This window comes from Pinus tabuliformis, chromosome 3_1 (genome assembly GCF_031772625.1).
Source record: "Pinus tabuliformis cultivar Carrire ecotype Pingquan chromosome 3_1, CPIR1, whole genome shotgun sequence".
Taxonomy (NCBI): domain Eukaryota; kingdom Viridiplantae; phylum Streptophyta; class Pinopsida; order Pinales; family Pinaceae; genus Pinus; species Pinus tabuliformis.
This window is the reverse complement of record NC_142301.1, coordinates 992,716,602-992,741,049: the sequence shown is the minus strand read 5'-3', so window position 1 is coordinate 992,741,049 and position 24,448 is coordinate 992,716,602. Positions and strand designations below refer to the sequence as shown.

The 24,448-nt window shown below is 33.1% G+C and overlaps 1 pseudogene; it reads left to right on the top strand.

Moving 5' to 3' along the window:
• LOC149191207 (GDSL esterase/lipase LTL1-like) overlaps window positions 1–24,172 on the top strand; it is a 131,788-nt pseudogene extending 107,616 nt beyond the window's left edge.
• The last annotated feature ends 276 nt before the right edge of the window (window positions 24,173–24,448 follow it).

Genomic DNA, 24,448 nt, shown 5'->3' with positions numbered 1-24,448 from the left:
GTTAAATTCCTGTAACAATAATAACCATCTGGTAACTCTGCCACTAGTTATTGGTTTATTCATTAAATGTCTAATGGCAGAATGATCAGTATGTACAAAGACTTCATAACCAATTATATAATGTCGGAATTTATTCACAGCATATATGATGGCAAGTGTTTCCTTTTCTGTGACTGTGCAGTTTGATTCTGCAGGTGTTAGATTTTTGCTAATGAAATAAATGGCATAATTACAAGATTCCTCTTTTTGGCCTAATGAGGCACCTACTGCAGTGTTAGATGCATCTGTAAAGATATGAAATGGTAGGCTCCAGTTAGGCCCCCTTAAGACTGGTGCGGTTGATAACTTCTTTTTGAGTGCTTCAAATGCTTGCTGGCAGTTCTCATTCCAATTGAAAAGTACATATTTGGTTAGAAGCTTAAACAAAGGTAAAGCTATTTTACTAAAATGTTCAATAAACCTTCTATAATAGCTTGCATACCCAAGGAAACTTCTTACCTCTCTTTGATTCTTTGGAATTGGCAAATCAACAATGATCTAGATTTTTGCTGGGTCAACTTTGATGCCTTGAAAAGAAATATAGTGGCCTAATACTATCCCTTCGTTTAACATCATAAAGCACTTTTCATTGCTCAGGGATAGATTGGCTTCAATACATCTTTTCAAAACTCTTTCAAGGTTCTCTAATGCATGTTCAAATGAATTTCCGTACACTGAAAAATCATCCATGTAAACTTCAACACAATCATGAACTAAATCAGCGAAAATAGCTAATACAGCTCTCTGAAATGTAGCTGGAGCATTGCAAAGTCCAAATGGAAAAACATTATAAGCATAAGTGCCCCAAGGACAGGTGAATGTGGTTTTGTCCTGGTCTTCTGAGGCTATCCTGATCTGGTTGTAGCCACTGAAACCATCAAGAAAAGAGAATGATGATTTCCCAGCTAATGTGTCTAACACTTGGTCAATAAATGGTAGTGGGAAATAATCTTTGAGCGTTGCTTTGTTCAATTGTCTGTAATCAACACAAATGCGCCACTTACCATTTTTCTTGGGCACTATAACCAATGGGGATACCCACTGACTATCAGAAATAGGATATATAAAATTGACTCTCAACAGTTTTTGCAATTCTTCTCTGACAATATCCTGGAGCATGGGGTTCATTCTTCTCTGCGATTGCCTCACTGGTTTGATAGTACTATCTGTATAAATATGGTGAGTGCATGTGTCGGGGTGAATCCCATGCATATCGGTGTAGTCCCAAGCAAATGCTTTCTGGTATTTTCTCAATAGTTGAGTCAATTTCTCTTGCTGAGATGAGTCTAGGTGATTGCCAATGTTCAGAGTTTTCCCTGGACTAATCTCTATGATCTGACTCTGTGTGTTTGTGATGGATTGAACTGGAAAAATATCATGAAATGTGGTTTGCAAAGATTGAATGGTGCATGTTTCTTGAAAAATTTGGGCTAAAAGCACATCTGCAGCATGATATTAGTCGTTTCTCAAATTTTCGGAAATATTAGGTTGAGAAAGGAACAATTCTACCAAATCATTATTATTTTGTTCTTGGAAATCATAGATTTGGTCGATGCTAAAAACAGATTGTACTTCTTCTTTATCATTGTATTTATCATCAAGCCATAAATTGTGTGTTACTGCTGGCGATTGTGCCGATGGATAAAGAGTGAGTTGTTTTCTTTCAATTCCTCGTGAAATGATCATGTTGCCCGATCGACATCCTATGAATGCATCAACAGTCGCTAACCATGGTCTACCAAGAATGATAGGGTGCCCTCCTAAATTGGATTTGGGTTGAAGAACTAAGAAGTCCACTGGGTACTCCCAAGAGTCTAGTGAAACAATTATGTCCTCCAAAATCCCTTCAGGAATCAATTTAGACCTATCAACTAGTTCTAGAACAATCGTTGTGTGTTGCAAATTTATAAGCTGGAGTGTTCTCATGGTTTCAAGAGTCATGACATTTATTGCGGCCCCAAGATCTATTAAAGTGTTTGGGATCTATATGTTGTTAATGATTGTAGTATCTCTGGGGATACCAGGATCAACATACTTCTCCATTGGGATGGTATTTGTCATAAGGCCAGCTAAATGTCCTATAACATGAATGGTTTGTGGATCAATCCTTTTCCTAGTGGGCTTCTTAAGGCACATTTCTCTGATTGCTTTAGTATATATGGGAATGTCTTTTATGGCTTGCAGTAGCGGAATTTTTATATAGACATTCTTGAGCTCATCTAAAACATCAAACTGTGGTATAGACATTGGAAGTTTCATTTGGACCAATCGGTCTGGAAAAGGTGGATGGAATGGTTGCATTTGCTTATCTTTGGTATCATCGTTTAGTTTTCTTTGATTTGTCATTTCGTTTTCATTTTCTGTGTTTTCTTCTTGTTTACCAATTATTGGAGAATCTTTGTGGAGTACCTTACCAGACCTCAAGTTGATATTTTGCAAGGGTAGTGTGGGATATGAGGTTCCCTCTTCTACATTGTAGGCTGGCCTCTCTGCTCTGTTATTTGGATTTGGGACAGTTTGAGCAGGAATTTGAGTTGGTCTGGGAGGTTGTGAGTTAGATGGAAATTGCAGTTGTGGTGGATTTATTGATGGAGGAGCAAGCAGTGCTTGTTGAGTAGGTTGAGGTTGGTAAACAACTTGCTGCTGAGGATACTGCTGATATGGTTAAGGATGTGATGAGTATGGCTGATGATATTGTTGATATGGCTGCGGATATGGTTGGTATGATTGAGGATATGTATGATATGATTGAGAGTACTGTTGAGATGGTCTCCATTGTTGCTGTGGGTGATTTTGGTGCTGCCATGGCATGGGTACATTCCATGAATTCTGAGCATACATTTGATCATTTACAGGAAATTGCAAATTTTGATTTGGAAACATACCTTGAGGTGCTGGTCTTGGCTGCCATGGTCTCTTTGTGCCCATGTAATACACATTTTCCATCTCTGCATTAGCTGCCATATTACAGTTCTGCAAAACCTTAACTTTAGGACAATTAAATATACCATGATTTTCAGTACAGAAGGCACAAACTTGGATGTTTTCTAATGGGCAGTCTTTTAAGGCATGTTTCTTCCGGCATTTTGGGAAAAAGATAGCCATTATCTGATCTTTATCTTCTTGTTTTTTCTTAGCTTTTAGAGTCTCAATTTGGTTCCCTAAGGTGCTTAACAGATCTGTTTTAAATTCTTCTAACAGATTCCCTATTTCATCCCTTGTGACACTTGCTGAAGCAGATTTTGTGACTTTGGATGACAGGGTTCTTTTTCCAATTTTAGCTTTACTTCTTGAAAACTTTTCACATAATTCAGCGATTTCTTCAAAAGGTAAGGTAGAAATGTCACCTTTGCCCATCAAATTAAGATCATCCATGTATTCCTCTCGGATACCTTTCAAGAATATTGTGCGAATTAAATCAAGAGGCATAGTTCGGTGTTTGGATTTTTGTAAGTTGTAGACAAACCGTTCTAAGTATTCCTCTAAGGTTTCATCCTCTTGTTGGCTCATTCTAAAGATATCATCTTTGGAATCTTTGGATCTACAATAAGGTTGATATTTCTTTAGAAATATCCTTCTCATGCCATCCCAATCGATTATCGCATGCTCACCAAGCCTCATGAACCATCTTAAGGCTGATGTCTTTAATGTTGCTGGGAAGAGTCTAAGCCTATGGGCATCATCTGTGTAACTGTATGTTCGACATACAATGTCAAACTCGAACAAGAATGAGTCTGGGTCTTCTGAAGCCATACCATAAAAGTTTGGTAGCACGGATGGAGGTATGTTTTTCATTTTGATCTCATCATCTTCTTGTGGTTCATGTATAGGAAACTTAAAGGTTGACTCCTCTTCATCTCCTCGTCCTTGATTTGGTACTGATCCATCTCCTTCCTCAGCCATTTTAATAGGTTCCTCTGTGTCAGTGTCACTTGTTTTAAAGAGAAAATTAAAGAAAGATTGTTTGGTCACTGTGCTACTTTCTCCTTGTATAGAGGATCTAGGAAAGTGTTTCTTCTGCGATTTATGTGCTAATAAAGTTTGCCTTTCGATGAGAGTAAGTCTTTGCCCTGACTTTTGTTTATCCTCTAATGCTTGTATGGTGACTTCCTCAGCTTGTGTTGTATTTCCTAAAGAGTCTGCTCCTAATGATAGGTTAATTTTTGGATGGGGGGTTTTTATGAATCTACCTTGATTATCTCTAAATCTAGGCATAAATGAACATGATTTCTAAATCTATGTTTTTGCTCGTTTTTGTTTATTGAATTTTTTTTTTAAATCCTTTAACTACGCCTCCTCGGCAATGGTGCCAAAATGTAGTGTCCTATCTAGGGTGCTAGATTAGGCTATATTTATTATCAACCAGGGTCAGTAAACTTCGAGGCATGCGTCTACAATCTATAGACATAAAGGATTCCTAACTAAGTGTTCGTGATGGTAGGTTACAGAACTTCCTTACGGAAGGTTGAGGTATGCTCCCTATCACCTGGACACTCAGGTCACTCAATTCATCTACCTATTTTAAAAACACTGTGTATTACTTAAACCGACATTTCAATCCCCTTACGAGGATGTTGTGCATAAAACCCCTATTCAGTGAACACTCAGCATTCAATGTTTATCATTCATGAAAGATTGAAACATACTAAAATCATAAGCACACTTAAAATTCAAATATATGAGAAACAGGGTTCATGAATATGCTTTTAAAAATAACGAAAGATCAGATCCCTTACAGGATACAATTCAAGGATCTCAGCGATGAATCCTTCAAGCTATCATCATAAACATTACTCATACAAATTTCTAATTAAATCAATGAAAGCATAAACCAAACTCTAATCACTGTGCATACTATTGAATATTCAGAAGTTGCAAATGAAATGAAATGGCAGTATACCCGTTCCACGCAGGGCCCATCCGCGTTTCAAAGGTATACTAGACTGTGCTCAAGCAACTATAGAATCAACGCAATAACGAAATCGTGACTGCAACCGTGTTCTTGGTATTAAGTTCAAAAGCTTTGTTTTCCAAAACGATACAATGATAACCCTTAACTAACAACACATAACTGTGTTTACATATGTTTTACAACGTTTACATTTCGGAATGAATGTACATTCGTTACGCGGCTGTTGCCGCTTTTGCTATGGCATAGTTTTTAAGTTGTTTCCATTCTGAACCGAGACCAAAAAGGAACAAAACTAAATCGGTTTAGAACCCTATGCTGTTGCTGCTTTTGTCGCCAACATGCTGTGCTTTGACCATCATTGACCGCACATTCAGGAGCGTTGGTTCTGCTGGAGGATAGGTGTTCGTCCATGCTTGTACATTCTATTTTTCATCCCTACCCTTTGCTCTAGCTTAGCTGTCATGCCATATGTCAAACAATAAACCAATTACAGGATGTTGCAACTTCTTGTAGTCTTTTTATCAAAAATCCCTAATTCTTTAACATAAAACTCATAAATCAATTCTAATGCATTTTAACAACTATAATACTGTTAACTAATCAATTTCAAGGGGTCTAAGAGATGTATGAAGGAAAAAGGTAGGCAAACGATGTGTTTCAAGAGGAAAAAGGAGGTCAAGGAATGGCACCAACAATATGTATGGAAAAAAAATTATGTATGTGTATAGATATGCAAGCACACATATAGAAGTCATGTTTTGTATATGCACTTACATTTCTGCATAAGTGTGACTTTCGTATATGCATGCTTGCATACCAATGTGCATATACAGAAGCTGCACATAAAATATATTGTAAAATGTTTAACTTAATGTGAGATTCCCTCTATATATATGCAACTTCTATATATGCATATAGATCAAGCTTCCACATATGCATAACTTCCATATGCACACCTTCCATGTATAGAAGTTTTCGTATATGCAAAACTTATGTATATAATTTATATAATAATATAGATTATAATATACAAGTAGAATATAATATTTAGAAACATAACAATATAAATTATAAATATCATAAACCATTTCAATCTTAGTGGACTCTAATCATTATTAACATAAGCATAAATATTGGATGTCAAGTTTTGGGTTGTAATATCTATAGAGCCTTGGAAGAAACTACAACAAATCTAAACCCAATTTATAACATATATATGTGCTTATATTGAAGTTGCATATATACAAAATATGACTTTTTTATATTCGCACTAATGTATATGCACATATATATGGAAGTGTGTGTATATGAAAGTGGAACATATGTGGAAGTCATCTTCATATATGCATTCTTCCACATATAAGTGCATATACATAAGCTTTTGTATATGAGTAACTTGCATATACAAAAGTTTTTGTATATGCACATAGATATGGAAGCATGCATATATAGAAGTTTTCAAAACCTATGCATATATAGAAGCTTCTGGAAGTTGTGCAAATACGAAAGCTTCCAAAAGTTGTGCATATATGAGATCTTCCATATATGTACAACTTCTAGAAGCTTACGCATATGCATAGCTTATATCTGAGCATAGGGGTATCATATTTATCTCATAATCGCTAAGAAGCATTCTTCCCTTATATCACTTGCTGCATTATCATATATTAGGTCATAGATACATTGCTTATTCATTTACGAACCAAAACATGAGGACTGCCATACATTATCAATTGTCATAATACATGCTTATAACCAGCATAATAACACTAGAAATATCAAGTATACATCATCCATAGAATCCACATATAAACCAATACATTTACACATAAGATACCAAGGAAAGAACCTCTTATTAATGAGTGCAAAAGCCAACCTGGTATGGGACTACCACATTCCACCCAACCATACATTGGCTGAGACAAATATCTCTTCAACCAATCACCCCCATGCCATATTCAAAGCATGAATGTGGTACTCAAACCAAAAGAACCAACCTGGGCATCCTGAGGTTAAACCACCTCACCCTCATCAATAGAAACTAGGCTTTACCGCAATCCACACTAGATCACTAGACCCAAACAATAAACATGTAATAACAAACTTTACCATGATCTCCACTAGATCCCTATGCCAAAACAGGTATGGATCCCACTGGATTTCACAATTTTCCTATCTCCTAGTCTCTCACGCTTTACCGCAATCCACACCAGATCACTAGGCCTTGAACTGAGACTCCACCCTCTAGGCTTTACCGTATATCTCACCATTCACCGGCAAATATTATTAGGCCTAATCAAGGGTAAACACCTCTAAGATTTACCGTATATAACGTCATTAACCGATCGAGGATTCATAGGCCCACTCAAGCATACAATACCTGGCTCTAACACAATCCACAGTCTGGTTCATGGCTCACTAGGCCAGTGGCTTTAACACAATCTATAGTCTACTTCGGGATCATTGGCCATGTCTTCTTTCTTTTGGAGATCCACCTCACTCAATTTTGAATCCATTCGACAATACAACTCAACCAAAACATAAGAACCCCATCACACCATGGCTATCCGAAAATGGGAAGGCTAGGCTGAAAACAATGTCACAACTAGCAAAACCCATGCCATGTCAGCAAAGAACCGCATGCAATACCATGCATGTCAAATCTAGCAAGGAAAACACACATGAAAATCGATACATGCAAAGAATCATATTGTAGCTGCTTGATCCTTCTCTTCCTTTCTTGCTCCTTCCTTCCTCTTTCCTTCCTTTCCTTTCTTGATCCAATGCCAAAGTGCTCCAAGAAAAACTCTAAGTGTCTAAGAGTGAGAGAGAGAGAGAGAGAGAGAGAATAACAAGATAGCTCCAAAACTAAACTGACAAAGGGTTACACTAACCAAACCTAAGAAAAAGCTTTCCAACTAATCCTCAGAAGCCATTTTATCAATTAGGCCTTTATTTTCTTCATTGTACATTATTTTCCTTCAATTTCCTCGTAACATGCAACCTGTGACCTTTCACCTTCCGTTTCTCGTAATTTCCATTATTTTCGTAAATAAATGTGCCAAAAATGTCATTTTTCCTTTCCAAATCCTTTGTCATTTCCCTTGCAAATTTACTTAGCCATAATAACCAAAATGAACACTGACTAGGATGTTTTTCTCACCATTTAGCTTGAAATATGTGTCCCATGACCGTGGTCTTATATATTTTTACACGGATTTTTACGTAGGATTGTTACAATATTTTATGTATAACTTTTGTATATCCACATAGATATGCAAAAATTCATATACAAAAGTCACATTGGTGTAGAAATGTAAATGCATATACATAATTTGACCACTATATATGTGCTTGCATATATATGCACATACTCAAAAGTCATTTTCCATACGTGTGCACTTTTGTATATGCATATAGATATGCAAACATATATATAGAAGTCAAATCTCATGAATGTGCTTTTATTTCTATATATGTGTGACTTTAGTATATGCATGTTTCCATATCTATGTGCACAACTTACGTATATACACATAGGTACGGAATCATGCATATACAGAAGCTTTCATGTATGCACCACTTTTGGAAGTCTCTATATGTGCATATATGGAAGCTCCTAGAATTTGTGCATATACAAAATAATTTTCATATGCATATACCAAAGCTTCGAAAAGCAGAAGCTTCCATAAATGCACAACTTCTAGAAGCTTACTTATATGCATAACTTTTGCAAGCTTCCATATATGTTGTGCATATAAGTAATATTCCAAAAAATGTGCATATATGGAAGCTTTCAGAAGCTATGCATATATGTAAGCTTCTAGATGTTGTACATATACGGAAGCTCTCGCATATGCACAACTTTTGGAAGCTTCCGTATATGCACAAATTTTGGAAGCTTTCGTATATGCATATATGGAAGCTTCCATTTATGCACAAGTTCAAAAACTTCTGTATATGCATGCTTCCATATCTATGTGCACATACAAAAGATTTTTTATATGGAAGTTGTGCATATACATAAACTTCCATATATGCACAGAGATACAGAAGCATGCATATATGAAGGATGATTACCACATATGTGTGACTTTCATATATATACACTTCCATATCTATGTGCATATACATTAGTGCGCATATACACAAGTCACTTTTTGCATATATGCAACTTCATTATATCCACATAGATATGGAAGCATTCATATACATAAGTCACACATATGCAAAAATAAAAGCCTATTTATGAAATTCGACTTTTATATATATATATATATATATATTCTTGCATATCTATATGCATGTACCAAAGTGCACACATATAGAAGATGATTTCTATGTACGTACACAGATATGCAAGCACACATATACAAGTCGACTTTCATATATGCACTTACATACGTGTGACTTTTTTGTATGCACGCTTAAATATCTATGTTCATGTACAAAACATATCTATATATAAAAGATGGCTTTCATATATGCACAACTTTTGTATATGCACATAAATATGGTAACATGCATGTGTAGAAGATGACTTCCACATATTTGTGACTTTCATATATGTGTGCTTTCATATCTATGTGCATGTAAAAAATTGTGCATATAAAGAAGTCATCTTCCATATATGTGCAACTTTTATATATGCACATAGATATGGAATTGTGCATACAAGGAAGTCAAACATATGCATAAATATGAAAGTGCATATATGAAAGTTGACTTCTATATATGTGCTTGTATTTTTATGTTCATATATGGAAGTTGAGCATATATGGAATATAGCCTCGATATATGCGCAACTTTATATATGCATATAGATATGTAAACACACATATACATAAGTCACACATATGTGGAAATGAAAGTCAATTTATCATTGTCAACTTTGATATAAGTATTTTTGTATCTATATCCATATACAAAGGTCTACACATATGAAATATGACTTCTATATATGCAATTTTTTTGTATATGTAGATATGGGACCATCAAAACATGAGTAAAAAGTGGTTACTCATGACAAAAATCGAGATATAATTTGATACCTGTAAAGAGAAAGTGGTTCCAGAGTACATGTGACAAATATGAAAAGATTCGATTTAAATAGGTGGAAAAGTGACACCTCATAGAAAAAAGGGCTTTTAGATGAAGTTTCAAATTACCCAAAACAAAGGCAAATCCATTAGAGAGATTAGAGACAACTTTGCAATGATGCAAACAATTTGTTAAATGGAGCTATGGTGAACCTGTAATGGCCAATGGATAAAATATGTTTTTCCTATAAAAGGGTTATTTCCCCCAATTCAAATTCATTTTTTCAATGTGTTTTTAGTGAATTTGGAAAGGAGGACAGAGCCCTAAAATAGGTCCTCTAAAATAAAAGTTGACCCCCATCATATAACTCCATGAGTGACTCAACCTATCATTACGAAATGAAAAAACAATTTTAGTAGGGATGTCTTTCTGAGCAACAAGTAATGATTGAATTAGTTAGAACCTCTTCCCATAAGTTGTTGGGTTTCATTTTTTATTATATCATTGTTGTAGAATTTTCTCTCTAAAATAAAACATTGACACAAAAAATTGTCCAAAATAATGTAAGGATTAGAACAATAAGTTGGAAGGAATGCAGAATAGGGAAATACCTTATGAATTGAGATATTTACACTAAAAGGTAATATTAGTGAAATGACCTTTCTCATAATGACTTCCTCAACACTCGAAAAGTATCTAAAATCTTCATTTTTGAGATCCTTTGAGTCTCTCGATCCTTCATCCCCTATTATTTGAATGTTTTTCTCAAGACTCACTTCCCTATTCCTCCATAGTGCCATGATTATCCTGTTTGACATATAAATCATAGCTTATCAAGAATGGGAAAAGAAATATATTTCATTTTTTGCTTAAATTCCAAACTATATTGTCTCAAAATCATGCACATTCACTCTTTATTTTTAGTTTCCTTCATTGGAATTACTTCAGCCATTTTTACAAGTGACATAGTACAATGTATAGTTGTTATGATGAGAAAAGAACTCAATATATCCATGCATGCAACATTGGAGGAAACAAACGAATGAAAATGGAACTTGAGCCTTCCTTTTCAATTTTTGTACTTTGTACCATGGCTAACATCAAGGCTACCACTTGTCCAAAGGAAGATGACTAAAGATAGATTTCCCATTGATGCTAAGGAGGGAGGAAACTGCATTATTTTCTCGATATCTTCACATAGGAAGGAGAGTTTTATTTTATGTACAAAGAGATTTTCCAAGAAACCTAGCACCCTTGCAAATAAGATTAAAATAAACTCATTCATATTCTTGCATTTACATCCTCACTCAAACACCACACACTCACTTGGGCATAATAAAGAACCACATAGCCACAAATATGTGAAAATGGTATTTCATATATTCACATGCATTTCCACATAGTGTGACTTCCATCTATGCAAAATTCCATATCTATGTGCATATACAAAAGTTGCACATATATAGAATATGGATTTCATATATGCACATAGATATGTAAGCATGCATATAGAAAAGTCACACATATGCAAAAATGCGACAAGTGCATATAGGAAATTTGACTCGTATATATGAGCTAACATATGTGTGTGTGTGTGTGCATATCTAGAAACTACACTTATATAGAAGCCATCCTCCATATATGTGAAGTTATGTATATACACATAAATATGCATTCACATGTATATAAGTCGATTTTGATAAATGCACTTGCATTTTTGCATATGCATGACTTTTGCATATGCGCGGTTCCATATCTATCTGCATCTACAGAAGTTGCGCATATGTAGAATCCATCTTCCGTATATGCACAAGTTTTATATATGCACACTTCCATATCTATGTCTATGTATGGAAGTTGCACATATACATAAGTTGTGCATATACGAAACCCATCTTCCATATATGCACAATTTACGTATATCCATATAGATATGGAAGCATGCATATATAGGAAGTCACACTTATGCATAATCCATTTTCCGTATATGCATGCTTCCATATCTATATGCATATACAAAAATTGTGCATATTTGGAAGATGGGTTATGTATATGCACAAATTATATATATGAGAAACTTCTATATATAGACATAGATATGGAAGTGTGCATATACAAAAGTCATGCATATGAAAAAAAATTCACATGATTAAAATTAACCCTTCTCTTCTACTTTGTTTTATGATTATATGTGTAGTGCTGCCATTTTCCATTTATATCAAAGCAGAAGAGAAATATCAACTGCAAGTGGGAGCATCATCAATTGGTTTAGTAATGAGGTAGCTGATGGACGTGGTTGACATTAAGGAATTGTTGTGTTGGCATCGATGACAACCATAGCCACCAACTACCTCATTACCAAACCAACTGATGTTGTTCTCACTTATGGATAATATTTCTCTCCCCCTTTAAAATCAATGGAAAGGAAATCACTCAACATACAATCATAAAATAAAGTGGAAAAAATGGTTAATTTTAATCATGTGAATTTATTTCTACATATGTGTGACTTCTATATATGCACATTTCCATATCTATGTGCATATATAGAAATTTCACATATACAGAAGATTGCTTTTGTATATGTGCAATTTCTATATATATACATAAATATGGAAGCATGCATATATGGAAGATGAATTTCACATATGTGTGACTTTCATATATGCATGCTTCCATATCTATGTGCATATATAGAATCTATGCATATACGGAAGATGGCTTCCATATATGCACATAGATGTTATGCAAAAATTGCAAGTGCATATAGGAAATTGAACTTCTATATGTGTGCTTGCACATCTACATGTATATATAAAAGTTTCACATACACCAAATATGGATTATGTATATGTGCAACTTTTATATATGTACATAGATATGGAAGCATGCATATATGGAGGTCACACATATGTGGAAATTCAATTGCATTTATGAAAATCAACTTCTATATACGTGCATGCATATCTATGTGTATTTACATAAGTGTCAATATATAAAACATGGCTTATTTATGTGAAATTTTTGTATATGCACATAGATATACAAGCACATATATATATAAGTCGATTTTCCTATATGCACTTGTTGCATTTCCACATATGTATGACTTCTGTATATGCATACTTCCATATTTATGTGCATATATAGAAGTCGCGCATATATGAATATATGAAAGTCACCTTCCATATATGTGCAACTATTGTATATGCACATAGATATGCAAGCTTCTATATATGAAAGTAACGCTTGTGGAAATGTAAGTGAATATATGGAATATGACTTCCATATATGTGATACTATGTAGTCCACTATGATTCCCAAGTGAGTGTGTGGTGTTTGAGTGAGGATGTAAATGCATGAATAATTTTGTTTTTAATTACACATGAAAAAAGTGTAAAATGTGTAACTACCATAATATCACAATACATTTTTATATATTTGGAGAAAACTACATTGAGAGAGATACGAAAAATAATATATTAATAGTGTAACATTGTGAAAGAAAACATGTGTTCTTAACCATTCTAATATGTTAAAAGTGATGCTAAATTAATTTAAAAATAAAACAAATGATATATAACAAAATGTGAATAAAAATATTAAAAATGTCATATCTTTATAAAATATATATAATAATATAAATTATAATATACAAGTAAAATATAATATTTAGAAACATAATAATATAAATTCAAAATATCATAAATCATTTCAATCTTAGTGTACACTAATCATTATTATCATAATCATAAATATTGGATGTCAAGTTTGGGGTTGCAATATTTGTAGAGTCTTGGAGGAAACTACAACAAATCCAAACCCAATTTATAACATGCAAATTTAAAATTAAAGGAAATAATCCCTATATTTTCCTTGAAGTAAGTCATTCCCTCATTGAAAGCATGACTATGACTAGGTATCTTATCTTTTCTTTGAAGTAAGTCATTCCGCCATTGAAAGCATGACTATGATTAGGTATCTTATGTACAGGAAGAGGTTAAACAACATAGAAGCCAAGAGGTTTGCTAAAATTGCTTCTAACTTTAGCCAAAAAAATCCCCCTTCAATTCTAGAAGGAATGATTAGTGAGGTGATAAAGAGTAAGAGGGAAAAAGGAAACTAAGATATTATTAAGAGATAATCAATCACAATTCTGAAAATCAAAGAAATAAAAAATATCTATCTGTCTTGTTCAATGTTAAGAAGAAAATTAAAATTGTTAAAATATGAACAAATTTTCATACATCTCAAAAATGAAATTGAACATTGGTCAATTCTCAAAGCAACAAGAGATATCACATTTGTGAGCAAGAGAGTTGAAGATGAAAAGTGCATTATGTTAGATTGTTAAGCCTATACTCAAACTCATCTAAATTTGGAAATGCTACAAACCTTCTTGATCTTTTCACTAATCAAACCATATTGATATTGGAACACTTTTCTTAATTTTTTTCCAACATATAAAAAATTCCATGGCCTATATTCTTAAACTCTAATAAAATATATTTAATTTCAATAAATTTTAATTGTAATCATTGTCATTACTATTTTAATTGTCATCATTGTCATTACTATTATAGTTTTATATAAAAATAATGGACATTTCCAAAAATCTAATTTAAATGATTATGATTTTTTTTATATAAATTTTATTTTTCTAAAATAAAAATTATAAAGATAATTCTTTTAAATATAGTTTTCAATCAAATAAAATATAAAAATGCCAAAAAAAAATATACTTAAATACATTACTAAATACCGTAAACACTTCAAATACCATACACACTTCAAGATATATTTTTATTTATTTTACTAAAACTAAATTTAAAAAAATAAAAGGAAAAGGAAAAATACAATGATATGGTCCACAATATATTAATTATATGACAATGTAAAAGAAACGTGTTCCTAATGACTATATATTTAAAGTGATGATTAATTATTTTAAATACAAAATAAATCATATATAATAAAATGTAAATAAAAGTATTAAGAATATCATATATGTGTAAAATATATATAATAATATAATTTAGAATATACGAATAAAATATAGTTTTATAAATATAATAATATAAATTATAAATAATATGAGATATTTTGATTTTAGTGGACATTAATTATTATTATCATTAATATAAATATTAAATTTCTCATTTAGAATTGTAATATTTTTTTAGTTGAGAAAAATTATTTTTTTTGAAAATTTTTATGCGGCTAAGAGTGAATTCTACGTACTCAACTTCCAGTTGGCAAGTGTTCATTTTAAAATAGAAATAAAATAATATTTCATAAATAAAGACCATGTCTGTCATGATTAAAGGCAAAAATAAATATACTTAATCTTAATTAAAAGCATTCAAAAATATTGATGACTAGATATCTTATTGGGGTGAGAGTGCATTCTACATCCCAATATGAGGGTAATGTGTAATTATGTCCATACTCAACTTCCAATTTACAAGTGTTCCTTTTAAAATAGAAATAAAATGTCCCCTATTATAAAAAAACAAAAATATTTCATAAATAAAATACCATGTCTGTCATGATTAGAGGAAAAAATAAATATAACTAAATCTTAATTAAAAGCATTCAAAGATATTGATATTCAATTTATTGTTGAAAATGTGAATCAACACCAAAAAGATGTGGTAAAATATTTTGACCTTGGTAAAATATTTTCATTTCCATGTTAAGTGACATAATTTTATATCAAACTTTTAAGAAAAATAAATTAATTACAAAACTTATTAAAAAAAAAAAAAACAATTATATTTTCACTTTTGAACGTGAGGAAGATGTATAATTCTTATTCTTTTTTTAAATATTTCAATATAAGACTTCAATAAACTATCTAAATATCTATGCTAATTAATATATTTTAATATGAAACTTCACACTATCTAAATATCTATGCTAATTAATATATTTTAATATGAAACTTCATAGAGAGAAATTGTTATAAAAAATTACTCTAATTTTTCTATAATAAAATATTTTAATATCTACTTTAATGTTTTCTATAATAATATATTTTAATATTTGAAGGGAAGAAACAATTGAAAGTAAAAAAATTTAATTACTCTTTAATACAAAAGAAATGTGTAATTCATTCAATTATGAATCTAAAAAACTCAATATGTGTGATAAATAAAATATTTTAAATTCTTATTCTTTTACATTTTCCCTTCCTTTTGGAAATGTTTTGGTACTTGTTTTTTAAATCAATCAAATATTTGATGTAATTTATAAAATCCAAGTGTTAATGAATATTTTCAGGGCAATGAATCCCTTTATATACTTAAAAATTCAAATTAACATTTTAAGTCATTTACACATTCAAAGATATATATATATATATATATATATATATATATATATATATATATATATATATATATATATATATATATATATATATATATAGATATATATATACACCAAGAGGGATCAAATTTTTTGAAGTTGTTACGTACCTTGGTAACCTCGTATGTAAAAGCAGAGAGTTAGAATTTTTTATACAAATTACCCACAAGTAATTATCCAATTCACAACTCCACAATTCCTCATTAACCATTAGATATAATGTTCATTAGTACATCAAGTAAATTGCAATAAAAGACAGTAAGTTGCATAACCATTAACCACCACTGTGGTAGTGTAATAACATAAACTGTCTCATGAATCCTTGCATCCATTTCATGATTTCCTTAACCATATTAATTAATCTCATACTTGGACATTATGGTTATGCCATCAAATAAAGAACCATCAACATCAAGGATTCATCATCATCAAACTGACACAAAAGGCAATCACACCATTGAACACCAATATACCCTGGAAACCTCGTAGGGTGAAAACTAGCAAACATTTAATCTTATTATTAAACACTTGTGAGGGTTTTCACCCCACTCAATGGCTTATAAGGGATTCCATCCCTTAACCATTGTTATAAAATCATTACAATGATTTATCATTAAGTTGTCACATAGCTAGCTAAAAGCTAATACATTTTCCATGAAACCCTTTTCTTACATGCCGCCACATGCAACATTCCTTGTGGCATGATTATTCTAGCAATGGACGATCCTGCAACTCAAACTCATCTACATGGACCATTAATCATTTTCCTGCCATAATGTTAAACATCACTTTTCTTAGGCACCAACCGCCATCGTTTCCTGTCAATGCTGTCGTCAACAAGCTTTGGCAACAAGATTAGATACCATATTAATGAATCAATAATCAACCTCTAAAAGAGATCTTTTAGCATCTACTCATATGCATGAGCAAGCATGACATACTATTTAACTAGTACATATACTCAAGTAAATATTGTTTTACCTCCACAATGTTTATTCACACTAATGCATAATTCTCTCTAAGAGATCTAACTCATTAGTTCTACTAACATGTATAACACAATCGTTATATCTTCATACATGTAATAAACTATTGTTTCGATGCTTAAGCACATATGTTCTTTTCACATAGCTATTTTCGAGAACTCTACATAGTTTCTCTATCATACAAAGAACATAACTCTTATATCACAATGACTATTCTTTGTGCATACATTAGCTTGACATAATAGCCCTTATTTAATATATGCAACACATATTCCCTTCACTAGAATACTACCATCATTTCATGTAACAAATCACATACTTCTTTCTTAAAGGAAGTCATTATAACCCCATTTCTTTATCTTCCTATAAGTAAGTTCCTCATGCTTTCTCTTTCAAGAAAATATTGGGAATACCCATCTTTATGCATAAAAATCAAGAAACAATAACAAGGTTAACTTACCCTTTTTATGCACCAAACTAGAAATCGACCCAACTCATCTAGCAAGACAATCTTTTCAAGAGATTAATATTTCCAAGAAGGTTAACTTAATACTTTCTCTACATACACCCAAAATCATATTTCCAATTGTCACAACAGCTACCCTTATGTGCATGCAACATGTGTTTTTCCTAACACAATTACTTTTACTTTAATGCACATAATCTTTTCATGAAACAAGTATGGATTCTTGATATGATATGAACACTATTCATATGTCTTTTAAGGAAGGAACCTCTATTTTTGTTTCCAAGAAAACTCTCATAAAAGCCTTCATCTTCATACATGAAGTATGCACTATTTTTTTGAAAAGAAACTGTCTCTTTTTCTGAAAAGAAACTGTAGAAATGAATATCTATGTGCCTAGAAACACATCATTAGCTCATTCTATCATGCATGTAATGCATAATTATTTCACCTGAACTTAGAAATTAGCTAGTATGACAATGCAATTAGCATATATCCTTTTTCAAGAAACTTTTATAAAAATACATATTTTAATTCAAGAAAACTTGGCCACTTTTCATGCTATGTCCTCGGGACGTTTATATGCCTCATCTTCTTTTCTCAAGAAGATATTTTGCCTATATTTACCAAGGATTTTATTCCAAGAGAAATGACAAGAGACAATCTTTTCACACACAAGACTCACATGGAGTCTTTCTAAGAGGAACTACCTATTTTCTTTACCAAGTAAAAATACAAAATAATCAATTTTAACATATTTTCTTTACCAAGAAAACATATTAAATATTCAATATTTTACTGCATGCACTAGCATATTTTTCTCTACCAAGAAAACATATAAAATAATCATTCTTTTACTGCATGCATTGACATATTTTCTTACCAAGAAAACATATAATTTAATCATTATTTTACTGCATGCATTAACATATTCTCGTACCAAGAAAACATATAAATTAATCATTCTTTTACTGCATGCATTAACATATTTTCTTACCAAGAAAACATATAAAATAATCATCTTTTACTGCATGCATTAAAATACTTTTCTTTAAAGCATGCCGTAAATTCTTTCTTTAAAGCATATCATAACTTCAACTCAAAGCCAACAAAGAAATCAAACAATTTGACATCTATGGTATCTATCATAGCTGAGCTTATGCAAGAGTTATCCCTTTACCTTTTAAAAATTGCAGAATAATATCAAAGGCTTTAGAGAATTGAGTTATGAATGTGCACCTTTTTCGCAGACTTACTGGTGAGCTTCTTGGCAAACATATTCAATAATTGCTTCCGGCTCCTTCGTATGATAAGCTGCTTCCGGCTCCTTTCCAGAAACCAATCGGCTTTGCCTGAAGCAAAGCAGGGGTTTAGCGCCAATCTTTCTTGGAGAAAATGGCCAGGACGCGGCTCCGACTGTAATTTCTTTTGTTTTCGAAGTGTATTTCACCGCTTAATGAGAATGTGCAAATCTTTCTGGTGCTACAAAACCTGCGCACAGTAAACGCTGGTTCACCTCAGCATTCTTTGCATCCGTCGCACATCAGAAATCAATTTACCTTATGCTCTGCAATACCATGGCAGAGAATAAAATTTCTGAACTAAAGATCCAGGGAAGCCTTCCGATATCTTTAACACTGTGCATCACTCTGCCATTAGAAATCGATCAACCTCTACCAAGCAATTGCAGGGCAGAGAACATAAATTCTCCACTAAGCATTCAGGGAAACTGTCCCTAATATGGAAAACATAAGAATCAAAACACAACCACCTTAACATTCCGGCATTTGAGGCTTCTCCTACAGTCTCGAGCTCAGAAAACCTCCAAAAGAATAAACAGAATTCGAAACTACTTCTGATTGTTCATCTCCGACTTCAGTTGGGAGTGAAAAACTCTCCCCCCCCAAAAACCGGAATGCAAACAGGATTATTCATGGAAAAATTCCCCTCCATCAGTTTCCCGCATATCAAGAATCAGTTAATAACTGATTCGTAACTATTTCTCAACTGTTTAATCACGCTGAGTTATTACGGTAGGGATGTTACAGAAGTGTAAATCATTTTTCAAATTTTACACTCTAAAATAAGTTTTCTATCTTAAAAGAGTTGATCTTTTTCGGTACTTGGTAGATTTGTGGTCAAGATGGATCTATATTGGTGTATATGAAGAAGTCAAACAACATAGGAGCCAAGAGATTTCCTAAAATTGATTCCAACTTAGCCAAAAATTTAGCCTTCCATTTAAGCAAAAATGCCCAATCTTGTCTGGTTCATTAGAGGATAAAAGAGGAGATTATTCTACATAATAAGGATGATATGAAAAAATGTTATTACTTCAAAATTCTAGGGGAAATTGTTAGGTGACAAAGACTTAGAAAGAAAAATGAAACTAAGATATTATAAGGAGGTTATCAATTCCAATAGCCAATTTTATTTTATTTTTATCTATCTTGTTCAATGTCAAGAAGAAAGTGAACATTGTTAAAATAAAAACAAATTCTATAGCTTCTTAGTAAAACTAAGAGGGTTGGAAATGAAAAGCACTCTCTTAAATTGTTCATGTTTAACTCAAATTCAATCTAATTTTCTTGACGTTTTAAATCAATAAAAATATGATGAACCTCAAATGCTTCTCTCAACTTTTTTGGAACATAAAAATAAATTGTTAAAGACTTTTGAGTAAACTCCCACCTTTTTAAAATCCAGCTAACTGTAAAAAAAAAACTTACTAAAAATTAATAATTATTACTCTCATCACCATAAGTATACATAATTATATAATAACTATATAATTTTAAAAAGTGATATTACTAATATAAATTAATAAATTTACTTTTATAATAAATATTTTATTTATAATTAATCAATATATAGGAATATTTACATATTATTACACAACCATATATAAATTTTATTTTAAATATATTGTTTTAATGGTAATTAATCTTAAAATTTTGCAACATCGTATCTCCATATCTAATTGATATGAAAGGTTATGACGGCAATACTAAAGTGAAATTAGGTAAAGATCATCTTTATTGAAGTTTATGACGGAGGCTGGAATTTTAGTATTTGAATACTAAAGTGAAATTAGGTAAACGTCATCCTTATTGTAGTTTATGACGGAGGTTGAACAAGTCTAATGACATCTTACACCATAATCTGATGTGATAGTAATGATAACTCACACCACAACAGAATGGAAGATGTGAGTAAAAAAAAACCAATGGGGATTTGTATATCTTGTAAACCTTTAATATTCTCACAAATATGCACACTGCAAAAAGAAACAAAATCAATCTCAATCGCTCTTGAACGGATTTCTGATATCTTTAATCTGACTTATAAATATACACATTTCGGAGGAAGAGAAAATTAATCTCAACTGTCGTCAATAAGGGATTCTAATTTAACCATGAATGATGTGCCAAAATTTAATTTAGATAAAGATTCACTGGTTGTTGTTTAATCCCATATGACTCATCTGCATAAGAATTAACTCCAACAGAGGCCACTAGATTTACACCGAATCAGTTCCACTACAATGCTTCCTCAGATTCATTCAGGTTTCTTCCTTATAGATTTTCTCGTTTTCTCGTTAAATAAATTCTAGCTATTGATCCAATCAATGATAATGATGAGAATTTGTATGCATACATGGTCAAATTATCAGGCTGCCCCACCAATATTTCGAACGGTATCAAGACAGTTTCATGCATCATAGGACGTAAGGCGACGAGTACGTCGTTGCGCGGGGACTGTTGTGGATCTCCCCTTGGAGGAAACGATTACATTAACAACTACTTTCTTCTTTCCGTAACAGGAACATACATGGAGTACTCGTTACCCTCCTATACTAACTTCATCATATCTGAATGTGAGAAGTATTAGTGCTAATCATTTTTCACGTTTACGAAGCTAAATTTATCACAGCGCCTAGTAAATTAACTGATGAATTTGTATGCATACAGGGTCAAATTATCAGGCTGCCTCAGAAGCTTCAGTATTTCCAACATTATAAAGACAGTTGCAAGCATCATAGGACGTAACGCGACCAATAGCCTTAGCCTCGTTGTGCCTGGGCTCCTGTCGGTCTCCCTTGCATGAAACGATTACATCAACAACTACTTTCTTCTGCACGTAACAGCGAGATGCATGGATTACTCGTTATTTTTCAAAATTAATTTTATATGGAGAATTATTTAATTGAGTTTAGAGGTTCGTTCTATAGTATAGTGATATGTAATTAATTTTGTCAATACATCATTAAATTTGAAATTTTGTTTGTTTGTATTGATTTAAATATAAATTTTTAAAAATAAAAATAAAAATAAATAAATAAATAATTATACAAAATATTTAAATAATACAAATTCATCAAATAAAATTTACAAATACAAAAATTAGATTTTCTCAATTTGATCCGTATTTAAAAAAGATCTATATCAGTGATAATAAGATAATAAGTATTTTGTTTTATATGACATCTACTAGACGGTTGTTAGGTCTTCTCACACTGATTGTTGGGGATCCATTGAGCCCCAGTGAACTGGATTCCCCGTCATCAATCAGTCTCCGAGATCTAACATAGAATTAGTTTGGACATCCCACGATTCAAGCCTACCGGAATATTTCTTTACGGAAGGTTTCATTCCTCCATAGAATCCTCCGATCACAAATTTGTTGGGACCACTCTTGATTACCGTTGCATTTGTACCTCCTATGTCTTCTGTTGGACCTACCCCTACCATCCCATCGATGACTAACGGGCCGTGGGCTTTTGTGGAAACTTTTAGTCCACCACCACCTCCCAAGTCGACAGTCAGTACCAGACCTCTGATGGAAAACCCTGATATCCCATCTATCCCAGGCTCAAACCCTATCATGACGCCCATGACGAGTGGAACCCAGTACATACCGGGTTCGGCCCCTTTTGTGTCAGCTCTCGGACCTTCGACAAGTGATACATATAGCGCTCCTTATAACGCTCAATATAGAATGGTTAGCAAGGGTCCCGTCAACCCCCCCCCCCCCCCCCTCCCCCCCGCGTGGTTGGCATCCATTGTTTAGTTCCAACCCCCAAGTTTAGATGCCTGGGGGCAATGTTTCCAATATGCATATACCGGTTAGGAATGTAACAGTTCCCCCTCCATTTATAGGACAACAAGGATAGTCACTGATGGACATGAACCCTCCTTATATCAGTCAAGGACCTATAGTTAATTACGTGGTGAGCAAGATCCCTCAACAAGGTCCCAATCAATCCATATGGGCACCCCACTCTCAACCTCAAATGAGTCAAGGGGGCATTCCTTATCCTGGGGGCACTTACAACCCCCAGTCTAACAATCCCTATGGAAACCCACAGTACACGACTGTACCCCAAGGAAATTACTATTCCACGCATCCTGTGTATAATATTGGGAACAACACGATGGGAGGACCACAAGGATCCTCAAGTCAGTTTTCATCGCCTTGGTCCAATTTGGGGGCATCAAACACCTTGCCTTTTTTGGCAATGCTTGATATCCCTGACTTGTACATACTCAAAAATGACCCCATCTATCACAACTTACTTTGGCTTCCAATCCCGCACAAAATTCCGACGAACATCCCAGTGTTCGAAGGGAAGTAAGGGGAGGATCCGGGTACGCACATCACAACCTATCATTTATGGTGCGTTTCTAACTCCATGATGGATGATAGTATCCGATTACAGCTCTTTCCTTGCACCCCCACTGGAAATGGAGCCAAGTGGTACATTGAATTACCATGTGCGCCAGTCAATACCTTTGGCACTTTAGCGATAGAATTCTTAAAGCACTTCTAGCTACCCATCGGCTATGAAGCTAGGACTTAACTCCCCACTTCATTATGTCAAGGCACCGCCACCCACATCTCTGATCATATCCATGAATCGATACATAGGCAGAGGCTCGTCAAATCTCCCCTCCCAGACTATCTATTAGTGGATTGGTTTTCCAAGTCTCTACTCCCCCAAATCGATAAAGATGTCACCTTAGGTGGTGTGGTCAGGTAAGGCTAATCCATTTGTCGTGCCCAACAGTTAGATCTGATATTCATGTTTTGGAAGTTAAATCCATCGTGCAAAGCTTCTCTCATTATCAATATTTGGTTTTAAATTCATCGTGTAGGTACCCACAAATAAAAATAATTTTTCTTTGCAGGATTCTTGGATGCCAAGAACACTTGCTGCAGACAAGGACCCTATACTGCGCTGTCAAATTGTGCCTAAACAGGGACAATTATCTATTCTCGGAGCAGTATCACCCCATTCAAAGCACTTTTGCCATTATTGGTAAACGCTTTTTTTCTGGTTCCACGTCCGCTTCAATTTAAGAAATATGATGAAAGTCGACATCTGAGGTCTAAAGTGGTTCATATGTTAGAAAAGTAGAGATAGGAAAACATAAAATTTGACACATATAATAATAGGGGTTGTGGTTTTTTGATTGATTAATTAAATTTGATGATTACAATAAATTAGTGAGGGATATTTAAATTTTTTAATGAGTGACTCCCTCAAAATAATTTCACATGCACATATAGTCTAAATTTGACTTTTCCCAAAATATGGCTTAACTCACATGCACACACAGTCTAAATTTGACTTTT